This window comes from Amblyomma americanum, chromosome 2 (assembly GCF_052857255.1).
Source record: "Amblyomma americanum isolate KBUSLIRL-KWMA chromosome 2, ASM5285725v1, whole genome shotgun sequence".
Classification (NCBI taxonomy): domain Eukaryota; kingdom Metazoa; phylum Arthropoda; class Arachnida; order Ixodida; family Ixodidae; genus Amblyomma; species Amblyomma americanum.
The window spans coordinates 51153834-51163870 of record NC_135498.1 but is presented as its reverse complement, the minus strand read 5'-3'; the positions used below and the strand labels follow the sequence as shown (position 1 = coordinate 51163870).

Below are 10037 nucleotides of genomic sequence, written 5' to 3'. Positions count from 1 at the left end.
GCAAGCCGAAACGAATTTCATCAAACGAAAGAACGGGTGAAAACAAATTCTCAGTAGAACTTCTGTGCTACACAAGACAAAAAAATCAGACTTTGCAAGACCTCAACCGGGTCGCGCAGTATTCCTCCGATGGGTTTGTTCGATTCAATGAAGTTACTGGCATACATTGGCACCTCGTCGATAATGGGGTCTGCTAGGCGCCCGTTTTGATTTCAACGCTCATGCCTCACCTCATGTACGTACTAATCTTTCGCCTTTTACTAAAGATTACCGTGGGGAGAGGCACTCCAATGAGCTTATAAGCGAATTTTGAGAGGCCTTGCCCGTTTGGGCGAGGCCTAATTCTCTAATCCAAAAATAGAACCAGTCTATCTGTCCAGCTCACCGTTTCCTACCCTCGCGGTGCGTTTCAAGCAGAGTAATTGCGCCGTCTCTTTGCCCAACACTGGCGTCGCGTATCGAACATATAAATTTCGGGAGGTAGGAAACGCACACACTGGGTTCATCTTTATTCGCCAAAAAGTAACGGTATATGCGCGCCACTGTCTCATGGTCTGCTGCTGTACAGCGGTACATATAACACTTTCGGACTAAAAAAGAATGGCCAGGCTTAGCTTGGTTAAGCCAAGAATGCGTTGCATATCTCGATGGAGTTCCGTGCTGCCCCGTTGACTCGATAGGCTATTGACTCGATCGCCATTGAAACTGCCCGTGTAGCAGCGCTCGATCGCCTTTGAGTCGATAGACTATCGGTTCGAGGGCCCTCGAAATGCCCGTGTGACAGGGGTATAAGACTGTCCCGGCGAAGGAGCGCAGCTCTTTTATACATATGCCGTGACGTCTGTCATAGCGCAGCGCCCCTAGCGGGAGGAGCTGGAGTCAGGTGGTGGCTGCGACCGCGCCAGTTGGGGCCCAGCTTTTCCTCCGTGAAGTCACGCGCCGGCGCAGCGCCCCTAGCGGGAGGAGCGGGAGTCAGGTGGTGGCTGTGGCCGCGCGCGACCGCGCGAGTTGGGGCCCAGCTTTTCCTCCGTGACGTCACGCGCCGGCGCAGCGCCCCTAGCGGGAGGAGCGGGAGTCAGGTGGTGGCTGCGGCCGCGCGCGAGTTGGGGCCCAGCTTTTCCTCCGGCTGTCGTGACGTCACGTCACGTGTTTGGTGGCTGCCCGGCCGCGCCCAAAGGCTGAACTGAGTGATTGCAATATGCAACGCATAAAAATTAGCAGTGGCTTAGCTCGGCTATGCCAGGACATACGTAGCGCGAGCTACGCTGAGCAGCAATTTCGCTCTCCTTCTCCATGGCTACACCACACCAGCAACCCCCCCCCCCCCCCTATATGTATACCCCCACTGCGCATGCGCACAAAACGAGAGGCGCTATCAAGCGGCTCCGGCGCAGCGTCAGACTTGACTTGCTCCGTGGCCGCGGCTTCGAAGTCACTCCTCTGGAATGCGCGGACCGGCGAGGCGCGCGCGGCGGCGGTGGCTCCGACGCGCCAGCTGTGCGCCGTGTGACGTCACTGCTCCTCGCGCATGCGCAGCACGGCTCTCCAAGACTACGCGAGACAGCTCAACATCGGCCAGTGCAGCTCACGCTACAAAAAAATTGTCTGTGGTTTAGCTCTGGTTAACCCCCCAAGTCGAATTGCGAAAGCTTCGTTTCTTCGGCACGTCGTCTACGCAGCGTCTTATTCCGACGCTCTCGAGAATTCAAAGCGGTCTCTTCCGCAGTTGAAGAGTCACTAAGGGAGGTGTCACTTCTTCTAGCCGCATCTACGCTACGACGCTTCTCGAGTCTTGCGGCGCGTTCTTCTGGCGTATCTTGAGCGCGTTGTCTCTTGCTCGCTTCGTTCTGTCGCTGTTGCGTCTCTTTCGCTCTCCCCATAACGACTACAAATGCACGCCGTTTAGCTAAACGTTGTTTCCGCTCTTCATCCGTTTCTTCCGCACGCCGCCGCTTCTTAGCTGCAGCACATCGTTGCAGCTTCACCTTATACACATCATCCGACATACCGTGGAGGATTCGCTGCATGTGACGACTGCGACGAGCCGAGTAGGGGGGGCCACAGCTGGCATGACGTCACGTAGAGCGAGCGCCTCCCCCACGGCAGCGGCGCGTGGAGGATTCGCTGGGACGATGGCGACGAGCCGAGTTGGGGGTACCGCTTTTCCACAGCTGGCATGACGATGGATGGATGTAGTGTCCGCCGATATATGGGAGATACTGCGCCATTTCATTTCCCCCAATACCATTTATTATTATTATTATTATTATTATTAATATTATTATTATTATTATTATTATTATTATTATTATTATTATTATTATTATTATTAACTCAAAAAGCCTATTTTTTAAAATGGTGTGAAGTCCTAGGTGAAACACCCCAAAACGGACCTGTGAGACGCCTAACCGAACCTCTTTCTTCTTTCTCCTTTATGTGCTGGACGGGAAGCGCCAAATCTGATAAGTCAAAATGCGTGACTTGAAAAGGACGATGTATTCAGAGTAAATGTAATTAATTAAGGTGGTTAATTAAGGAAAGAAACTGATACAATGAGTAAAGTCGGTGGTAGCGAACCAACGCGGCTGCCATGACAACACATGGTTTCGCATTCCTCCACGTGAGCAGACTTAACTGCCCTCAGAATTTTTCACGCAGAATTAACCTGCAGGGAAGAAGAGAGCTTGATTATTAGAATTGGACCGCTTCTCGGGGACTTGTACGAGAGCTAGCTGCGTCAGCACCGCGGTCTATCTCATAGAGCATTCGATGACCACAATTCCATGTTGGCAACTCTTTGGAAAACGTGTGTGCGCGTTGTGGTGACCCGCCAAAAAAAAAGCTCGAGGGAAAATAAAACAAATCAAAGACGCACTGCGCCCCCCCCCCCCCACACACACACACACAGTCACCAAAGCCTCTTAGTTTGGATGACTTAGGTCCTTATAAGGACCTGCGCCTGGCTTGAGTCCACCAGCAGTGTCGCAGGCGCGCCTTGGTGATTGCAGTGCCCATTTCAAGCTCCGCTTTCATGAAGCCCAGTGCTTCAGCGAGGGTGGGGCCCTCCCTCGGCTGCGGGACCTGCTTCGCGCAGTGCAGCACTGCCCGCTTCATGGCCCGCTGCAACGTTGGCCTGCTGAGAGTCACTCTATAATGCCCGCTGACTACAGTGGCCCCATCTGCTGGAAGCGGAACCAGTCCCTGGAACTGCCCGTTTCTTTTTTTTGTGCGCCACAAAGTTAGCTGGTTGTTGTGGGGCTTAACTAGCTTAACGTCCAGAGCGGCACATGTGGGCTACAGGGAACGGCTTAGTGGGGGCTCCGAATTAAGTTAGACCACATCTTGTGGATATTTAATGCGCTGTGACATCGCACAGCACACGGGCGCGGGCTTTTGCGTTGAAAATGAAAATTGGTTTTGAGGAAAAGAAATGACGCAGTAACTGTCTCACATATCTCGGTGGACGCCCGGACCGCGCCCAACGGATACAGGAGGGAGTGAATGAAGAAATAGGCGGCGTAGTGGAGGTCTCGGGATAAATATCGGCCACCGCGCAGCTCACGGGCGCGTTTTGCGTTTGAAAATTATAAATAAATTGGTTTTTTGTGGAAGGAAATGGCGCAGTATCTGTCTCACATATCGGCGGACACCTTAACCGCGCTGTATGGGAAGGGATAAAGAAGGGACTAAGAGAAGACAGGAAGAAACAGGCGCCGTATTGGAGTGCTCCGGAATAATTTCGATCTACCTGGGGATCTTTAACGTGCACTGACATCGCACAGCACACGGGCGCCTTAGCGTTTCGCCTCCATCGAAACGCGGCCACTGTGATCGGGTTCGAACCCGGGTACTCCGTATCAGTAGCAGGGCACCTTAACCACTGAGGTAGGTAGGTAGGTGAAAACTTTAGTGATGAGCCTTATGGATGAGTCACTGCCTAGGGTTGGTCTGGCTCTTGATCCCTGGTGGTGGCCAACAGTCCATGAGGTGCGGCGACCTCTCCAGCGCACTCTACCAGCCGCATTTGTGAGGCTGGTTCGGAGCTGGAGACCGCGATCTCCCGACCCTCTTTGTCCGTGAGGTTCCAGCGAGATGGTGGTTGGAATTCTCGACAGAGATACAAAATGTGGTCAAAGTTGGCTCTCGGTTCCCCCACAAAGAGAGCATTCGGGTCTGTATTGGCCTGGGTGGATAAGGGCTAACAAAGCCGGTGAAGGGAATGTGCGGGCCTGGAGCTTTCTCCAGGTAGTTCGTTGTTCTTTCGATAGAGATATGTAACCACTGAGCCACCGCGGCGGGTACAGCAGTAGAGTCATTGGATGCATTTTCCAGTGACTACCCCGCAACGGTCATGTGTGCGTGTCAGGGAATTGGAAAAAAAATAAATTGAAAATTCGTTTTCTGAGGAAAGGACGCAGTAACTGTCTCACATATCACGGTGGGCACCCGAACCGCGCCGTAAGGGAAGGGATAAAGGAAGGAACGAAAGAAGAAAGGGAGAAAGAGGTGCCGTAGTGTAGATGCGCCTGGTTTGATGCCCGCTTTGTTCGATAGGTGGCGCAAGCGCCGCGTACCGCAACCATCAGTCAATCGCAGTAAGAATGCGCAAGCCGAAACGAATTTCATCAAACGAAAGAACAGGTGAAAACAAATTCTCAGTAGAACTTTTGTGCTACACAGGACAAAAAAATCAGACTTTGCAAGACCTCAACCGGGTCGCGCAGTATTCCTCCGATGGGTTTGTTCGATTCAATGAAGTTACTGGCATACATTGGCACCTCGTCGATAATGGGGTCTGCTAGGCGCCCGTTTTGATTTCGACGCTCATGCCTCACCTCATGTACGTACTAATCTTTCGCCTTTTACTAAAGATTACCGTGGGGAGAGGCACTCCAATGAGCTTATAGGCGAATTTTTGAGAGGCCTTGCCCGTTTGGGCGAGGCCTAATTCTCTAATCCAAAAATAGAACCAGTCACTCTGTCCAACTCACCGTTTCCTACCCTCGCGGTGCGTTTCAAGCAGAGTAATTGTGCCGTCTCTTTCCCGAAGACGCCAGGTAGGAAACGCACGCTTTGGGTTCATCTTTATTCGCTAAAAAGTAACGGTATATGCGCGCCACTGTCTCATGGTCTGCTGCTGTCACGCGAGAGCTGTACAGAGGTACATATAACACTTTCGGACTAAAAAATTAACAGTGGCTTAGCTCGGCTATGCCAGGACATACATAGCGTGAGCTACGCTGAGCAGCAATTTCGCTCTCCTCCATGGCTATACCACACCAGCAACCCCCCCCCCCCCCCCGCTATATGTATACCCCCACTGCGCATGTGCACAAAATGAGAGGCGCTATCAAGCGGCTCCGGCGCAGCGTCAGACTTGACTTGCTCCGTGGCCGTGGCTATGAAGTCACTCCTCTGGAATGCGCAGACCGGCGAGGCGCGCCAGCTGTGCGCCGTGTGACGTCACTGCTCCTCGCGCATGCGCAGCACGGCTCTCCAAGACTACGCGAGACAGCTCAACATCGGCCAGTGCAACTCACGCTACAAAAAAAATGTCTGTGGTTTAGCTCTGGTTAACCCAAGTCGAATTGCGAAAGCTTCGTTTCTTCGGTACGTCGTCTACGCAGCTTCTCATTCCGACGCTCTAGAGAATTCAAAGCGATCTCTTCCGCAGTTGAAGAGTCACTAAGGGAGGTGTCACTTCTTCTAGCCGCATCTGCGTTACGACGCTTCTCGAGTCTTGCGGCGCGTTCTTCTGGCGTCTCTTGAGCGCGTTGTCTCTTGCTCGCTTCGTTCTGTCGTTGCTGCGTCTCTTTCGCGCTCTCCATAACGACTACAATATGCACGCCGTTTAGCTAAACGTTGTCCCCGCTCTTCATCCGTTTCTTCCGCACGCCGCCGCTTCTTAGCTGCAGCACATCGTTGCAGCTTCACCTTATACACATCATCCGAGATACCGTGGAGGATTCGCTGGGACGACTGCGACGAGCCGATTTGGAGGGCCGCTTTTCCACAGCTGGCATGACGATGGATGGATGGAAGGTTGGAGCGTCCCCTTTGAAACAGGGCAGTGGTTGTTGCCACTATGCTCAGTTTTTTTCCTTTATTTTTGTTTACTCTGCTGTAAGTTGTTAATACAATTCGCCATTTCCTTTAAAAAAAAACGTCTTCCTGCACTTTAAAACTTATGTCACCTCTCTGCTTTTGTGCCACGAATCCTCCAATCACTTTTTGCTAATTTCCACCGCAGATTTATTTACATGACTATTGTTATCTCTCAACCCTAAGGCCTCAGGAAGAGTGACTGTGCCTGCATCGACATCAGGATGGATACCATCGCATTTTAGGATGAGGTGTTTTATTTGTTTCTTCAGATTTACCACACACAGCACATGTGTCATCTTCTTCGTTAATTTTTTTTTCTGTAGCTGCGCGTTCTAAGACACCCTGACCTAGCTTCAAAGAGGAGGGCACTGCCTCTTGAGTTATCACAAAACGTTTCCTTCCTGATCTGCCTTTTCCAGCATCGATATAGTTCTACACTATGCTTCTTTTCCATTGAATCTATCCAATTTTTACCTTCGACGTTTTTAACCTGTCGTTTAATGCCCTTTCTTTCTCCTTCCTTGTCTCTGGCAAACCTACTGGCCAGCTTTCTAGTTCGTTTCCGCCATTGTGTGTCAATGCTTTTTCTGTACAGGTGTTTAAACACCTTAGCTGCCCACCTGTTATCATCCAATTTCCTCAGGCGTTCTTCGTATAGTATTTTATTCTGACCTTCCCGTGCTTCGAACGTTGCCCAGCCCATATCCCCCTGTACTGCCTCGTTTGTAATTTTCCCGAGGGCACCTAGTGCTAATCTTCCGACAGTTCTCTGATTTACTTCTAATCGCGACTGAACTGCAGCCCTTAAGCATAGAACCGCATTCCCGAAAGTAAGCCCCGGCACCATTATTCCTTTCCAAATACCTCTGAGGACTTTTATCCTTTCCAAATACCTCTGAGGACTTCATACCTGTTGTACCCCCACAATGCCCTATGTTTCATTATCCTGGCATCTCTTCGCCCTTTTGCTATGAGAGACTGTTCGTGCTTTTCCGTGTACATATATATGCCCGTTGTTTACCCATACCCCGAGATATTTGTATTCGGCCACTCGGGGTATTTCATGGCCTTGTATTGTAAGCTCCTGATCAGTTGTGCCGTTGAAAACAATCACACCTGACTTAGTTGCGCTAAAACTGAAACCTAGACTGTCTCCTTCGTCTCCACAGCAATTCACCAAAGTTTGCAAATCTTCCTGGCTATCTGCTAACAGCACAATATCGTCCGCATACATTAAACCCGGTAGTCGTTGCTCAACAACATTTCCGCCTAATATGTATGACAGATCATAAACTAGATTGCTTCCTTGTAGCCTTCTTTCCATACTTATCATATAAAACATGAACAGCAGCGGTGATAGAGGACGTGTCACGTACAGCGAGCGCCCCTCGCGGCAGCGACGCGCAGCTGCAGCATGGAGAATTCGCTGGGACGATCGCGACGAGCCGAGTTGGGGCCCTGCTTTTCCACAGCTGGTATGACGTCACACATAGGTCACGCTAAATGTCAATGGTGGATTCTCCGGGACGACGGCCAAGAGCGGAAACCTCGAGCAGTATTGCTTTCGCAATAAAATTTGAGGACGATTAAGCTTCGTCTTTAAGAGTGGGACGCGACAGTGTGTTGCAGCGTTGCTAAGGGGTCCACGGAATGTCATCGCTCGTTCGGCGCGACGCCGCCTGAAAGCGCCTGAGACATAGCTAGGTATAGTGTGCCGGCGGGTTCACGGCTCTCAGGCCTGAGTACTGGTGGTCCGGTTGAAAATGACGGAGGGAGATTCCCAAAAAATACTGCACCAAGTGGTGTCCTGCATACGTCTGGTTTTCTTATTGCGATTGACTGATGGTTGCGGTACGCGGCGCTTGCGCCACCTATCGACCAAAGCTGGAATCAAACCAGGCGCATCTCCATTCCAGCGCCTCTTTCTTCTTTCGTACCTTCCTTTATTCCTTCCCTTACGGCGCGGTTTGGGCGTACACCGTGATATGTGAGACAGTTACTGCGTCCTTTCCTCAGAAAGCGAATTTTCATTTTTTTTTCAATTCACCGATACGCACACATGACCGTTGCGGGGTAGTCACTGGAAAATGCATCCAATGACTCTACTGCTGTACCCGCCGCGGTGGCTCAGTGGTTAGGATGCTCGGCTACTGATCCGGAGTACCCGGGTTCGAACCCGACTGCGGCGGCCGCGTTTCGATGCAGGCGAAACGCTAAGGCGCCCGTGTGCTGTGCGATGTCAGTGCACGTTAAAGATCCCCAGGTGGTCGTAGCTGCGTCAGCACCACAGTCTATCTCATGGAGCACTCGATGACGATAATGTCCATGTTGGCAACTCTGGAAAATGGGTGCACACGTTGTGGTGACCCGCCGAAAAAAAAAAACTCAAGGGAAAACAAAACAAATAAAGACAAAGACGCACTGCGTCCCCCCCCCCCTACACACACACACACAGTCACCAAAGCCTCTCAGTTTATTTATTTATTTATTTATTTATTTATTTATTTATTTATTTATTTATTAGTACCTCACAGGCCCCGAAGAGCATTGGGTGAGGGGGGCAAATACAGATGTACATGCAGATGGAAAAAAAAAAAACCATAATATCGGTGCAAGAACGCGGTACAAGTCAAATACAAGAAAGGAACACGAAATTTATACAAAACCGAGTTAAAATAACATCAGACACGAAACAACGTTAAGAACAAATGAAACTGTTGTACATTTCGAACAACACTATGGCAATAAATGTATACATAGATGTTTTTTAAACTCACCAGGATCAATGAAAGAGATTATGTTGTCAGGAAGATCATTCCAGAGTTTTATTGCTCTAGGTAATGCAGAGGAATTAAACGACAGGGTCTTCCCATATATCCGGTTGAAGCTGAGTTGATTGTGTAAGCGTTGTGAAGAGCGGAAAGGTGATGCCAGAGGTAACAACGAAGGACGGGTGTGAACATATTTATGAAATAAACACAGAAGTGAAATGGAGCGACGAATTTCAAGTATCTGTATGTCATTAAGGTATTTAAGCTGGGATACACTTGCGAGGGGACTATAATTGCTAAAAATGTACCGGGTAGCTCTGCTTTGAATGGACTCGAGCATATCTATGAGATATTTTTGATGGGGAGACCATATAGGTGAGATAAATTCCAGCTGTGGGCGAACAAATGTAAAATATGCAAGTTTTCGAACGGAGCTAGGTGAGTTTCGAAGGTTCCGGCGTATGAAATCTAATGTCCTCGACGCTTTGTTGCAGACTGCAGAAATATGAGAAGACCATGAAAGATTTGGTGTGAACTGAATTCCAAGGTATTTGTACGACGTAACCCTAGATAGAGAGGTATTATTTATAGAGTATATGAAGTTAGAAACAACATGCTTGCGGCTAAAAGTCATTGATTTACATTTATTAGGGTTAAGAATCATTTGCCAGTTTTGACACCAATCAACAATAGTGTCAAGGTCATTTTGAAGGGTCAGGTGGTCAGTCTCAGAAGCGATCTTACGGTAAACAACACAGTCGTCTGCGAAAAGGCGTAAACGGGATGAAATGTTAGTGGGAAGGTCGTTAATGTAGATTAGAAAAAGTAAGGGTCCAAGTACGCTTCCCTGTGGTACGCCTGAGGTTACGTCACATAGGGATGAGGAAGAGCCGTTGACAACTGTGAATTGCTGACGTAATGAGAGAAAGTTTCGAAGCCAAGATAATGTGAGGGAATCAAGGGAAAGGGTAGATAATTTTGTAAAAAGCCGGCCATGTGCAACTCTGTCAAATGCTTTTGAGAAATCTAAAAAAATGCAATCTGTTTGCTGGTTATCATCCATGTTGAAATGCAGGTCAGTAGTAAATTCAAATATCTGGGTATCACATGAGTAGCCTTTCCTAAAACCATGCTGATTTGAAAAGAAGAAGTCATTTCGTT

At 49.5% G+C, this 10037-nt stretch overlaps 2 non-coding genes across 2 annotated transcripts; both read left to right on the top strand.

The window, feature by feature from the left end:
• Positions 1-215: 215 nt before the first annotated feature.
• LOC144122278 (U5 spliceosomal RNA) lies at positions 216-338 on the top strand. Its single transcript, XR_013312883.1, has one exon. It is a non-coding gene; the product is annotated as a U5 spliceosomal RNA (small nuclear RNA).
• A 4482-nt stretch (positions 339-4820) lies between these two features.
• LOC144122276 (U5 spliceosomal RNA) lies at positions 4821-4943 on the top strand. Its single transcript, XR_013312881.1, has one exon. It is a non-coding gene; the product is annotated as a U5 spliceosomal RNA (small nuclear RNA).
• Positions 4944-10037: the final 5094 nt, after the last annotated feature.